The sequence below is a fragment of the Balearica regulorum genome, chromosome 3 (genome assembly GCF_011004875.1).
Source record: "Balearica regulorum gibbericeps isolate bBalReg1 chromosome 3, bBalReg1.pri, whole genome shotgun sequence".
In the NCBI taxonomy this organism is placed as follows: Eukaryota; Metazoa; Chordata; class Aves; order Gruiformes; family Gruidae; genus Balearica; species Balearica regulorum.
Genome location: NC_046186.1, coordinates 95,818,211 through 95,832,901, shown reverse-complemented (window position 1 = coordinate 95,832,901; position 14,691 = coordinate 95,818,211). Strand labels below are relative to the sequence as shown.

General features: G+C 42.9%; 2 long non-coding RNA genes across 2 annotated transcripts; both read right to left on the bottom strand.

Annotated features, from left to right (window-relative positions):
- Positions 1-2,325: 2,325 nt before the first annotated feature.
- On the bottom strand, positions 2,326-3,632 carry LOC142601073 (uncharacterized). Its single transcript, XR_012834654.1, has 2 exons — positions 3,336-3,632; positions 2,326-2,675 (listed from the first exon to the last, which is right to left on the bottom strand). It is a non-coding gene; the product is annotated as an uncharacterized LOC142601073 (long non-coding RNA).
- Positions 3,633-4,829: 1,197 nt separating this feature from the next.
- On the bottom strand, positions 4,830-13,870 carry LOC142601074 (uncharacterized). Its single transcript, XR_012834655.1, has 3 exons — positions 13,341-13,870; positions 10,913-12,128; positions 4,830-8,617 (listed from the first exon to the last, which is right to left on the bottom strand). It is a non-coding gene; the product is annotated as an uncharacterized LOC142601074 (long non-coding RNA).
- Between the last annotated feature and the right edge of the window lie 821 nt (positions 13,871-14,691).

Below are 14,691 nucleotides of genomic sequence, written 5' to 3'. Positions count from 1 at the left end.
AACACTGCACTACCACAGGAGCAGCAGAGCACATGTTCATTGAACATTTGTTAAACAGATCTGGTTTAAGGATCTCAACACAAAAGTTGCTTGGAAGGGTGTGCTCTATCCAAGTGCATTCAGCACAACTTTATGGCTTAAATGCTAATAGAAAGATTGATTAAGAAAAGCACTTTCAAATGGAATCTATTTTATATGACCAGAGGGAACCTTCAAAACACAAAATTAAATAATTTATGTCAGTACCTTTTGGGTGAAGTCCGGCTGTGAATTCAGAGGTAGAAATGTGCAGGCAGCATGTCGTGTCCTGGAAAGAGGAGCAATCCCACTTCTACCTTTACCAGAGAACAGAGGATCCCAGCACTAACATGGAAAAAAGTAAGTTAAATGCATAAGGAATCCTTCAGATGGTGTGGGCAGATATTTCTGAACAGCCACAAAGAAGTTAGTGCTAAGTGTATTTATTAGTTAGCAGAATTACCTAGGTGTAACTAAAACTCTGATTCCTTGAAGCCAGTCAATCATTCTTAAAATATGGTACATATGTGAAACCATTACCTCTTCCAAAACAGACAAGTGCCTTGGCACAGCAGAGTAAGTAATACCTCAGGGTAAACAGTGGGATTTGGTCACAGGTTCGAAGGAGCGTCATAAGGAGAACCACCAACCCCATGCCCTTAAATTCCTTCAATGCTCTTCCTTTAATCCCTCATACTAATGTTATTTATACAGTGTTTATTAAGGCCTCAATTTAAAAGTGGTTTCTAATTTCAGGTGGCTCGCTTAAGTCACCCAACCGCTAGAGGTCTGCAAGGCGAACTCCAGCTGCAATAATGGAAGCAATGGGCAATACGTACCCAATCCCACCTCGTTCCTTATGATCGCAGTAATACATTCCAACTCTTCCAAACACCACTGCTCAGCGCACATGGCTACTCAAGCTGTGTTTCCTTAAAATGGTGGGAGTTGGGGAAGCATTGGCTATTTGGGGAACTTGCATGCAAAATATGTTTTTTAAGTAAGAAGATACCAGCAGATGGATTTCATGAAGGAAAAATATTGAGCAAAATGCCACATTCAGTCCAAATAGTTACAGCGAATAGGAAATATGAAAGTGAAACCCAACTTGTAACCACATCTTGGCAGCATGTGGTTGCAGGTAATAATTGTCTTCGCAGTCCAAATTCTCATGTAGTTCCCTGCCCATGAAACAGAAAGTTGAGAACATGATCCTCTTGACTGGCAGACAGAGCAGGTGGATGGCAGCTTTGAACTGCTTGGAAACTACAAGAGAGGCTCAGCCTTTGGAAGAGTAGGCGCTGGTCAGGCTCTTCCATGATGACCCTCCAAAGCACTTGATCCTCAGGATATTTCCTGCTAGTCTCTGCACAACAACAGGAGAAGAGGTAGTATGTCCTCCTCATCAACAAGAATGACAACAAAGCAACTCTTTTAAGGACAAGGAGAAGGTGATAGTAAACTTTTACCTGCAGCATTGTCTAAGAGTACTGCAAATGTTTCTTTCCCCCATGGCAAAGGTAGGTAGATGTGGAGATAGGTCCTCAGGACTTTCTACCCTCAGTCATATCCTGAATTTTCTAGAATGCATGGCTGTTGGCTTAGACCTAGACCCAGTTTAGAGTACCCGCTCATTTGGCACATGCAGGTGAGAAACTGGTCTGTTAGAGATTCACAGAGCTTAAGGCAAGAAAGGACCATTACAATCACCCGTTCTATTCTCCTATGTATTACCACCCTTTAAATTTCACTCAGTAACCCCATATAGAACCAAATAACCATCTATTTAACTAAATATCTGGCTAAAATGTGTCTTCTGAAAAAGTTATTCAGTCTTGTCTTAAAGAGGATATGAAGAGTCACTCCTTTGGAGGTTTTTCTTAGCAATATACCACCCATTCAAAGTATAAGCCAAATTTATGGTTTGAGTTTGCTTACCCTCAGGTTCCAGATGGCTGAGACATTCTTCACCAATCTCCACACATTCTCTGGAGCCATTCAATCATTTTTTGGTAACCAGTACAGTCTTACCATTAGGGTGCTTTACACTAAGCAAATCAGCTCTGAACCTTCTTCCTGTTAAAGCTAAGTAGGTGGAGCTCTAAGGCTTGCCTCAAACCTATTTGTGGTTTTCTGTACAATTTTTAATCAGTTTCTAGGAAACTAATGCATCTGTCATAAATGTTGGACACTGCATGTCAAAAAAAAAAAAGAAAAAAGCTATTGGGACAAAAAAGGGACATAGGAGGAAAGAGTGTGAGCCCTAAGCAGCAAGTCTACAAAACATTACAGAAGGCAGCGTTCAGGTCTAGTCTTCATCTGTTTTACCTTGTTTCCTTAAGTTCAAACCTTACCTTTAGGTCTCCTAGACACATAGAAACAAAAAAAAAAAAAAAAAAGGGAAATCATTGTATTTCCATAGCTGAAGAAAAATCCTAGACCCCCCCAGATTGTGCACAGAACTGCTTAGCCCCTGGGCAGGACGGTATTGAGGCAAAGGCTGTGACTGAAGGGGTGTGGAGCCGGGGCAGCGGTGCGGCTGGGGGCTCCCCTGTCGGACCATCCCAGGGGCGCTCGCGGCAGCACTCTGCACCCTGCTGCGAAGTGCAAGCCGGGACTGCTTCCACTCAGCCCTTCTGTAGGTCATCTGCTTTGACCTGGAACAGAGCACTGATATTTGGGCTCCAGGCCGCGGCTATTCAAGGACTGAGTTCATATTTGCTAAGCTGTTAATTACTGTGTAGGACTTAGTTTAATACCAATGACACAGCAGGAAGTATCCCAAAGTCTCTACTTTGCCATTTTCCACCAGTACCAAGGGGACTGTATACCACTTCTTACTTCACATTATTATGTCTTTAAAAATGATCAGATCACAGTTTCAAGAAGGAGCCATCCTAGGAATGGCATATATTTAAAAGAAAGGCAATTTCCAATTACTACAGTCTGTAAAAGCCAGAGATCAGATTCAATTACACTGCACTTTGCAATTTTCAATCTGTTGGTGCTCATTCCAGCAGAGGCTCGTTAAATGCTCTCTTGCTGCAGACCTTAAAAATGTGCTTACCTACTGAAAAAGAAGAGGTTCTCAGTCCAGAGCTTCACCATAACTTAAGCCATCAAAACCTAGGCCAGACCCCAGGCTCCGCTCAGAAACTCCACTTAGGCAAGGATGGCGCATGGCTGGGTTTCGGACCGATAGAGGAACTCATGGGCTACTGAGCAATGTTAACGTGAGCCCAATTTAAAATGTGGATTCACCAGCATACACAAATATGCTGTTCAGATTCTGACGGGCACACTGACCTATTACTTACATGCTTCTACATCCAGAATTTGAATGTCCTCCTTCAATTTTCCTTTTTTGAGAATCAGGCCCTTCTGGCTTCACAGTTTGATTACTATTGCTGCGACACATCAAATCTCCAGAGGTAACAATGCGCATGTGTTGAAGGTGCTTGCCCTCATGTTTCCTAATGAACATTCAGGCAGATTGTTAATGGGAATACTCATAACCAAGGCAGGTTGCAAAATCCAGACAACCACAAAGGCGGTGAGATTCCCAGGCAGGTGGTCTCTTCTCATAAGTACAATGCAAATTATCCCTTGGGTATGCTACTATTAAAAAAAAAAATAAAAAAAAATTAAACCCAACCAAGCAGCAATGCTAAAGCCAGATCAAAATTTGCTTCACACCAGATCAAAATTTGGCGCTCTCTAGGAAACTATGTAACAGTGGTTCTATATGATGAATCTATATGATTTGTTACAACAAAGCAGATTCAAAATATACCATTAAGGGTGATAGGAAAAATATTTGCAAAGATGGAAAACAGTTACATTTCTAAGCTCGACCCAGAACTGAGTTCAACCCAGTGACAGATTTACTCCTTCCCCCTTTTCTGCACATGCACTTGTATGCACCTTGTCAAACATGAAACTAAAGCAGAGGAGGAGAACACCAACAGGAATAACAGCACACATCTCCGTATTTAAAGATGAGACTAATTTTCCAACAAGAAAATTGCCAGAAGCAATGAACTGATCCTCTAACAAGGCAGATCAAAATGATCTAAAATTTGTTTAGGAGACTAGATACCAACAAGGGTAATTTCCATTAAATCTTGCCTATTAACAGTGGCATAGTGTGAAATTAGCACATGCCTGAGTGGGCCATTGACCTTACACTGTGGTTATTTAACCTACCGTGTAATGGTGCAGTGCACCATGAAAAAGCACAGTTCAAAGTGGGCAGCTGCCATTGCAGATTTAGCTTTCATCTTCAGATGCGTTTGTTTTGCATGTTCAATTTACATTTCTTTTAAATATTGTGACCTCCTTGCTCCCCTTCCTGCATTTCCTTTTTTAAGCTTGCCTTACCAGGTGTGAGTAAGTTTTCATTTTTGTTTTGGTTTTGGGTGTGGTGAAAGCCAAAGATCCTTATCTGCTATTGTTCCCACTAATGATGAACTGCATTACCAGTGATATGGGGCAAGGTGGTTTTGTATAATAAGGGCAAATCAGAGTAATTTCAGAGAAAAGCATGGAGTCAAGCTCAGATTGCATAAATTACTCCAAAGTCACAGGAGGAACCAGGTCATATAGCAGACGGCAATCTAAAACCTAGATTTGAACAGGTGTCAGTTGACCCTCCTGCCATGAAGAACGATTAGAAAAAGCACTGGGGCGGCGGGGCGGGGGGGACGACAGACGGACAGACACGAACGGGAACGAATCCTGAAGGAGCCGCAAGCGTGAGAGCCCCGGTTCTCTCCCAAGTCCGGGGCACACAGGGCCACGGGCGCTTACCGCTCCAGCCCTCAGGGGAGCGCAGCCGGAGCAGCACTTGGGCAGCATCCAAGAAGAAAGAGGTTTTTGTCCCTAAACGGTGGGGCTAAGGAGGTTCCAAGGAAGAGGTGAAGTTGACTTTGGCAGCCTTGAGGAAAATCCCAAGGCAGTTTTTGAGGCGAAGTGAGGGGAAAGCTAGGAGACGGGCAAACTTAGAAATGCGGCAGCTGCAATACCCATCAAAATGGAAGTCACATACAGATTAAATATGAAGACATAACTTCTGAGCTGCGAGTATCATTGGGAAAAGGAGCTAGGCAATTTGGTACAAAGGGAGCTTCAAAGCTGCGTGGTTTTAGCTAAACAAACGAAATGTTAACAGGAGGCACTGACATGAAGTTGGCTTTTATAAGGAAGAACTTTCCCTTCCTCCTCCCAGCAAGGCAGCAAGCCAAGCTGAAAGCCGATGATCAAAGGTCAGTCACCGCTCCTGAATCTCACTAGTTATCAGGATCTCCGCTGGAAACAAATGCTTTCACACTACGGTCGAGCACGTTTATAAGGGCTGCTGAAAGCTACATTTCAATTAATGCAGAGGTAATACACTTTGGGTTCTGGGCAACATCAGTATGTGAGATATTTCGAGTGGCAGTGAGTCAATACTCTATTACTAGCAGCTCGGCAGGCAAAGCGCCCGCCGGGAGCAGGGACGCAGCTATGCTGTCCCCTCCTGGGAGGGGCCAGGGTGGGGAACCATCCACTTCTGCTGCTTGCCCTGTGCTCGTTTTTTTGGGTAAGCTGAGAGCTGTGTTTCCAGGATTATCAGCTCAGCACCACCGTTAGAGCCCTACACTTACTGTAATGATATGTTTCAAAGCCTGCTTCAGAAAAAAACAAGCCTCTGCAGATGAAAAGGCTGCTAACGTGAATTTTGGAAGCCAGCTTTTGTCAGCGTTACTCAAGTGTCCCTCCTGTCGGTCTTAGAGGCCTGCCTACCTCCATTCCCCAGAAAGTTAGCATCTCGTCACTTCTGTTGGGAAGTACTATTTATATCACTGACACGGGATCACGCCACTGGGGTCACAGAGATAATTATTTATACTTAGGGAAGGAAACACACGGCATTTTCATTTTCCTGCAGAGAAGACCCTTTGGTTTCTCTCAGTTTGGGTCTTGCCTACAAACTGCATTCCACTTTTTTGGCCTTGAGCTGTTGGGGAGTAGCTTCTGGACTAGAGAATTAGGAAGAAACAGAAACAATATTTGAGTATTGATGTGGGGTTGTGTACTTTTCAGCAGAGTGTCCTCAGGCCATTGATGGCAGATAGTCCCCCATGCCTACCTGGAATTTTCTGCCTCTCAGAATTGATCCTTTCTTCACTGACTTTTCTTCGCTGCCTATAAAAGTTACTCAAGGAAAAATTTAGAAAAAATACTTAAAGATCTGTCTGAAAGACATCATACTGGTTAACAGAAAGGCAGGGATTTTTTTTTTTTTTTCCCCATGAGACTGTGCCTGGCAACTCCATCCTGCTATGTCACATGCATACACCACAGTGCTCATTAGAAAACAAGAACTTAACAAGGGAAATGGCAAAATCACGCATCTAATATGGGCGAGCTAAAATGAAGCTGAAGGGGAAATAAAAGATGATATATCCACAAACACTGATTGAGTTGTGTGCATTAATGACAAACAAAACTTTTCTTCATTGAGCTAAACAGTAGTAGATGGGACTGAACATTACCTGAACTTAATATGCAAATGGAGAAATAAAGCTGTGTTTTTTTTAATGAATGAAATTTGCTTGGGGGATGGTTGGCAAAAATCTAAGCAGAAATAAAGACCCACTTCAATCCACAAAATAGGACTTAAAGCCATAGACTTCTCTTTTCACCAGGGCTCATTTCATCCTTCAACAGGCAGAGAAAAGAATGGAAGAGTAGAAACCAATGCAATAGCTTCAGGAAAAAAAAAAAAAAATCTAACTCACAAGTTGGAAAATAGCAACTCAGCATGCTTTGTGGGTTTTCTTCCCCCTTTTAAATTATTGTAGCATTTATTCCTCCACAGTGTATTCAAGTTCCTTGTATGTTCATCACTTCAGAAAGGAATTTGAGTGGAGTGGGAGTTCATAGCCAAGTACATGATTTGGATTACCTACAGCTTTCGCCAAAAATGCAGATTTATCTCTCTATCAGCTGATTTTGGAGGTGTGCCAACTAAGTAGGTAACACACAAGAAAAGCAGTAGTCCCATTCTTTTCTTCTTAGCAATTACCTTTTCAATTAAAGTTGGGAGCAATTTTTTTTTAAGTCTTTGTCATATTGTTGAAACACGTTCAAACACAAAACTGCTTGTTGTGCAGCAAATAATCCTTATGTCATGCAGTGACTAAAAGCCTACAGTGACAGAGATCTCTGCATAGGACACTTCCACACTTGTATAGAGCTTCCTGACTTTACTGTGGTTCTGGAAAGATGTGGAGCTTGCTGCGCAGAGAGTCCACATCAGCAAAAACCATCAATAAAACTTTGCATGTTACCAATAAAACCCAGCAGATTTCTATGTACCTTCCTCGCCAAAGCTGTAACACTGTGGAAAAACTGAAGAGGACAAAGTTTGCTTTCCTGCTCTGTACCAGAGCAAGGAAAAACTGCCTTCTCACTTGCTGCTTCTCCTAGGTCCACCTATTCCAGCTGACCTTTGAGCAGGGCACGGCACAGAAAGCAGCACTGTAGTTCAGCTTCCTTGAATCACCTGGTTTCCATGTGAAGTTTAACCTCGTTATCAACAACTCTCACTGTCCCACTGGAAAAATGGCCCTTGAAATCCACAGGCTGTAACTTAATCAGTGCTGCAACTCCCACAGAGCACTTAGTACTGAAACAAGGATGACTGCGTTTCTTTGGAAGTTTGTCACATTTTATTCTGCAGATTGAAAAATTAAGCCATCATACATACCAAATTCACCCACTTCGATTATTTTGCATATAAGTCTTGATTTCACTAGTTGTTCTGTACGCTGTATTCATTTTGTGCACAAAGATGAAAACCCTAGCCAGATTCAGGTCCTGCTGAAAGCTCTGACTCATTCTCATACATCTCTTTGCTCTAGTGCCTGTCTTTCTTCCTAACCTTTATATTCTTTCTCTGTAAGAAAGACTAAGAAAAAAAAATCTTTTACCCCCATTTACTGATGCTAGTGAGAGTAATGGCTTTTGTTCACAGTCTTAATATAGCATCATCACCGTTCTCCTCCAAGTTTTCCATGAAACAGCCTACTTCATCTTATCAGTAGTCACCAAAATCAGTTGAAACGTTTCTATGGATTCTAACGGGCACTGAAATAACCCCTTACAAAACCCAGCTTGTGCAATTTTACTAAAATCTACTTTATACTAGGTGGGGTTTTTTTTTCAGGAAATATTTTAATACTTGGGTCTATTAAATAAGTTACAGAACAACCCGTAGGCCCACAGCTGCCAAAGTGAGAATAAATGGAAACATTCATTGAAATCATGCCTGCAGCTCACACAAGAGCTCTCTATCTTTCAGTCTTCTACAACCAGGATGGGAAAATACTTGTCAGGTTCAACAAAGTAGTGACCAGGACCAAAAATCTTTAAGCATATTCAGTTAACCCAGTGGGCAATCAGCTAGAAGGCAAAGAAGACAGTCCTCTTACCAGTCTACTCTGTGGCCTTTGCTGTCGTAGAGTCTAATACTCACTAACCTCTGACAGATGCACCAACAGTCTTCTCACAAGTTAATGTGATAGCTCACCTTTGTTGTTCTTCACCCATTAATCTGTTATAAGGACAATTGCAGCATTTCAGTGCCAACACGCAAGAAGTGCTGGGCTTACATAAAGAAGTTGGTATCAGGTGAAAGCTCATGGAAAAGTGGGTTTAATTATCTCTTTCTTTTTTTTTAATACCCATTGAATTTCATCCTGTAATCTCAGGCAACACTTCTCACTCGTGGTGTACCCATGAGATGAGAACACTAACATTCAGTGTCTGGCACAGCCCTTCCTGCAAGTCTTCTTCTGGTGCTGAACTTCCTTCTCCCGGTTTTGAAAACGCAGTTGTGATTTGCAATGCACAAAATGCTTCAGCAGAGGATCAGCATTTCAAAATGGCTCACATTTTTTTAAATGTTGTTTCCTCACCACATCATAAAAGTACTTTTGTTCCCACTTAGCTTATCGTAACTTCGGATATGTTACATGGTGGGATCGCTCACGTGGCAGTGAGCACAGAGCAAGGTGACTACATCTACTCAACTTAGTAAAACATGGCCTACTACTACACCACCGAATAGAGACAAGTTTTCCTCAAGCAGAGGATTATTTAGTTTAGCCATAGGTTCATTCATATCAGATTATCTCATCACAAGGTCATGACCCAGCTGAGGTGACAATGTTGATCTACAGCTTCCAGAACAAAAGTCCAAGCAAGAGAAAAAAAACCCAGTCAGTCTTCAATTTCAAACTTCAGTTTTCCTTCCTTCCTTCATCCTTTTTCCTCCGTCGTGGCAAGAAAACCAGCATCAGCTTCTTTGGGTGGAGCATTATGCAACCCCCGCCCATAGCAGACCCAGGAGCCATAATTTCTAAAGCATCAAGCTCTGCACCTCCCAACTTCCCGCTGTTCCTCCAGTGTCTCTTTCCAGAGCTTCTACCTACAAGCCCAGCCTAAGGCTTTCGGGCCCTTTTAAAAGAGCCATGCTTCATTAACAGCGCCCTCATTTAGATCTTCAGTCCTAATCCCTGTGATGTCCTGTATCTCCCAGCAAGCCCGTTTCCCTTCTCATGTGAGTTTGTGTCTGCCCCGCTTCATCTAGGGTAAATAAAAGAGAATTAAGGTTGAGTCCCATTCCTCTGAAGGGTCCAGCACACCATATGACAGGATGCTGAGCGTAGATCTGCACATAGGGTGGTTTGGCCCATCAGCATGGAAATGCTCATTTCACCCAAGTTTCTGGGACATTGGCTGCAGCTCAGCAAAGCAGATAGATATGTTTCAAGTTAAACATGAGAACAGCCCCCAGGAATCAAAGTAGTGACCTTGCCTACTCATCTACCTAAATGCTTAACTGCATCAGAGCTGATGTGACCTAACTTTGGCCCTGGACTTACATGCCAGAGGCTGGTTTTTTCCACTTGCTGCTCTAAAGAACACAGCAAGCCTCCTTTTTCAGATGTTGAACTCCAGCAGTTTTAGCTAATGTCAGGGGAAATCATGAGTCCTCTGGAAATCTCTGAAATTTAGGCACATAATGTGTAAAGGAAGATCGTACAAATAATGCAGCCAAATAAGTAAATTTTGGCAATAAACCAGTCATTTACTGAGGAAACAGCATACAGAGAAGAGGAATTAACTGGGAAGTACTCTTTTGTAAAATTATTTGCCCAATTTCTGTGTAAGCTATCAGCGAATCTTGGAAATTACCTTGGAGATTTCCAGTCACTGAAGCACTGTTGCCAGCTCTGTATTTCCATGCCACAGAGATAACAAAGACCCACTGAAAATCCGCCTCTGCTTCCATGCTGCTTTTAGGCACTTTTTCCACTGTTTTCTATGTGGTGACATTTTTAAACAATAAGAAGATTCTACCTGGCACGGCACGGCATGGCATGCTGTCCCTCTCCCTCCATTCCAGCAGTGCTGTGGGACCCGTGATTCACTATTGCTACACGCACGGCACGCAGGGGCTGCGGGCTGGCTCCAGAAAAAACCCTACACACACACACGAGTCCACTACTTCGAGACGTAAAACCAGCTCCACCAGCTCTGCGCTGCCACTGCAGCACACAGTTCTCCACGCGGGGAGAGTCATGAAGGCTTGAAGAGAGACCCTAGAAAGTTGCATTTCTGCCAGTCCTCCTGAGATTCACTGGAGCAAGATCATAAAGTTAGGTCACTATTTATTTCCGCATTAACCCCACTGAATAGGAGTGGGCCAGGTACAAGCACTAAAACAAGAATGAGCCCGGCCTTTAATCCAAACCCTGAGACTTGACACAAATGTGAAAAATGTAATAGTAAATATCTTTTTTTAAAAAGGTTCCATTTCCTTCAAATATATGGATGCACTTACCTCCAGGGTTGCAGCTGCCAGCCAAAATCTATCCATCTTCGGAGATGAATAGTTAGTGAGATTATGAGATCACATCCTCTGAAATTAATTCCCTGGTATTCAGCTTGTCCAGCTTCGATTCATGAATTCTGCACAAAATGTTTCAGGAAAACAGAGTGCATCTCAGCTAAAGATGACTTGTTAATAAACAAGATTATTTTACGAAGACAGAAATTAGAGAAGGTCAATAAACAAACTCTATTTTAATAACATATTTTGCATTTTTCCCCAAGAGAACCAGAGCAGCAAGTGAATTTGTGTTTGTATGAAAACTCCAGCTCCACATACTCTGCTGCTGTTAATCAGTGCTCTTAATTGCTCTGGGGCAAGCCTGTTTGCATCAGCTGAGGATGAGGCCTCCCCTGGATTTGATTCGCCATTGGATATCAAAGATAACTATGCTAAAATGAGCAATAGTAATACTGATACCAGCCAGAAATAAGGTGCAGGAGAACATGGCCCTCTCCAAGAAGTGCAGAGTGCATCTTAGCCAGATTTTGTGGTTTTAGAAGTAGGTCCTAATTAAATCATCCACCAGTAAATGGGTGAATAGTCATTTTTTTGGCTGAGCAATAAGCAGGAGAGCTTAACAGTCTGGTAAAACATTTTATCTCCTGCATGGCCATTTTCAGCCTATCTACGGTCTGCCTTTTGAGGTATCACCATATTAAAAATGTTCTTCCCTGAAGGTATTTCCACACTGCAGCAGATGTCACTGACTTGGCACTATTTGAAGGGTCTATTAAAAGTAATGCAATTAATTACTTGGGTTGTCATCGCAGCACTGCTTTTGAGATATTTAAAATGGTTTATTATTGATAGCCTAATCCTGGAACGTGCTGAGCACCTTCATGCTCAACCATGAACCCCAGGACAAGGGCCAGTGCAGGCTCCCCAGTCACTGGGCATCCTCGGGTCTCCTCCTGATGCCTCTGCTCTGCGTGGCACCCAGTGCGGGGTGCAGCGCCGCCGCTTCTAGGAGACTCAACCCACGGTGTTTGGAGTACTGAATCCTGGATTAGCCGATGATTTGGGAAAGCGATATTCACCACAGCCTGGGGAGGACCCGCACCAGAGCGGAGGAGCATGACAAGAAGGAAGCAGCAGAGAGGAGCTGCGAGGTACTGATGGTAAGACCACTCCCCGTTCCCTCGCTGAAGGGATGGGTTGTATGTACCTGTGGTGATAACAAGGGGAGGAAGAGAGGAGTTGAGAGTTAAGGGGTAAAATTGAGCATGGGAAAGGGGGAAGGAAAGGTCTTTTCTCTAAGTGTTTTTGTCTTTTTGCTTTCCAATACCCGAATCAGTAATTAAATACATATATAGCAACTAGCAATATATTAAGTTAATTTCCCTCAAGTCTAGCCTGTTTTGCCTGTGATGATAACTGGAAGTGATCTCCCTGTCTTCATCTCAACACATAAGCTTTCTTATTCCTATTCTTCCTATTCTCTCTCCCCTTCCTGCTGAGGGGAGGGAGCAGCTGGTGGGAGTTTGGCAGCCATGGCCATCCCACTGCACTTAGATACCAAACATCTCACATTGACAAATGCCGAATCACGTGCAGGGTGCTGGGAGCTACAGCACCTATGGAAACCTCAAGGAAAGGCAGTGGGTCCTGGTGCCCACTGAGCACTGAACTCAGCCAGAGCTAGACCACCACCTTTGCTAAACTGTCTGGCTGCATCTTATTTCTTCAGGAGGAAGCGTCTCTTGGGTTCTGCTAAATTTCTGCCAACACATTTGACTTCCATCGTGGGACAGAAAATGCAATATAGTAAAGCATCCTTGAAAAATTGCTGAGCTCTGCTCTGTGGCAGTAATGACAGCATCTATTGCCAATAAAATGAAAAGGAACAAATTCTGAGAGGTGAAAAATAAAAAAAATCTATAGGCATACAGAGGATAACAGAAGTAAGAGTAATCTACTGCCTGGGTCTCTAAAGCACAAATCTTTGGTTAATTTCAGTAGCTGATATTGCTGCTGTTTGTTTCATTTTAGACATACCACCAGCAAACAAAAAGGAAGCATCAGATAAAGGGTTGGATTATAGAAGATATTTTACACACAGATCCCTCTCAAAATTGATTCAAATGGTCTCAGATATGGGCCAGGTCATGCAAACTAAGATCCCCCTAAACACTGTAAACAGAGTAAGAATAAATATGAATTTGAAATACGAAAAGAGGGGAACATCTCCATGCATCTTTCTCAGCATCCTCAGTGATATGGAAGACAGAGCCATTGGCACATTAATGACAGCCATGTACAGTACTAAAGCAGAACTTTTCTCAAGTGCTACCGAGGGCCAAGAAATGTTACAAGGGAAGTAATGGAAGCGTGGTTAAAGTAGAAAGAAAATACAACATAAGCAGATTTAGGACCCCACCTGAAGTCTACTGCATTCAGGGTAGAAAACTCTTGACTCAGTGATGCTTTAGATCTTTCTTTAGTGAGAAGAATTCAAACTAGCATCTTCTCTGCAGGAAATAAAGCTGCAGATACTCCTCTAAGACCAGAGACAAATCTGAAAAGCGACAATAACAACTGTGAACTAAAAGTGAAAGCAGGGAACTAGCTAGGTTTGACTATGTCATGCAGTTTGGCAGCTATGCAAGCGAATACATTTTGGGCTGCAAACACATACATACATGATGTGGCGCTGTGCCAAGGGACCCGGGCTAGCTCTGAAAGAGGTAGTTGTGGTACCAAAACCTCTATGGCCGTGTTTGCTTGGCACCTCATTTGATCTCAGAGGAGTAGGGTGTTTTACCTCAGTAGCAGGCAGCGTCAGAGCAGCACGCGAGCGCAGCCAGCAGAACTGCATGCTGGCAAAACCCAGGCTGACTAATTTTGAGCTAAAATGCAGGTCTCAAATCCATGGAAGTTTTCCCAGCTGTTGAAAGAAGGGCTGTAGGGAAAAAAAAACCCCAGCACCCAGGAATCATCTCTACAGACTGTCATGGCTGGCTGCACTCACTTGAAGAGCTGAAGTGTTCCTGGTAGCTGCTAGAAGATCTGCCAGAGGCTGCCTGCTGGCTACAGTAGTGTTCCCAATGAGGTGAACTCTCTCCTTTGGGATCAAGTACAGCCTTTTCCTATTCCAAAGGAGAGACTGCGGATGAACAGGCTAACCTTACCTCCATTTGAACTCTGTAAAATTACATGAGAAGTTCACCATTTGAGTATCATTCTGTTCTGCACCGATTTCTTCCCACTCCCACCCCCCCCCCTTTCTGTGAGTGGAAGGAAATGGATTAACTAGAATTCACTTGACCCGTTGTTTAAGACTGAGTCTTACTTGTTATGCTCATACAAGGTGGCACAGAACAAAGCAGACATCTAACCTAGACAGGCAGGCTTTTATGTTATGTAAAGCATAAGCAGATTTCAGAGTAAAGCTACTATTAACCTCTGCCTAATTTCTTCTAAAAGGATTTTTTAAGAATTTGAAAGCAGGGCAAAGTGAAACCTGTATTTCAGAGTCAGGCCTGTTAAGCAAAGGCCAATGAGATCCTATATGACTCAAGCATACTGCAATGCTTCCGTTCATCTGTCTTTCCATTTAGGATGAATCTCTTACTGTCTGGTGGTTCCTCTTGCTCTATATACTGCACACCTTGAAACAATGAACCCTTGATCCCTGGCATACCTATGTATTTATGTAATAGTAATAATCGTAACTATTCTGAGATAGCAGAGGATGTTACTCCAGGGAAGATTAGCTCATGGTGCATTAA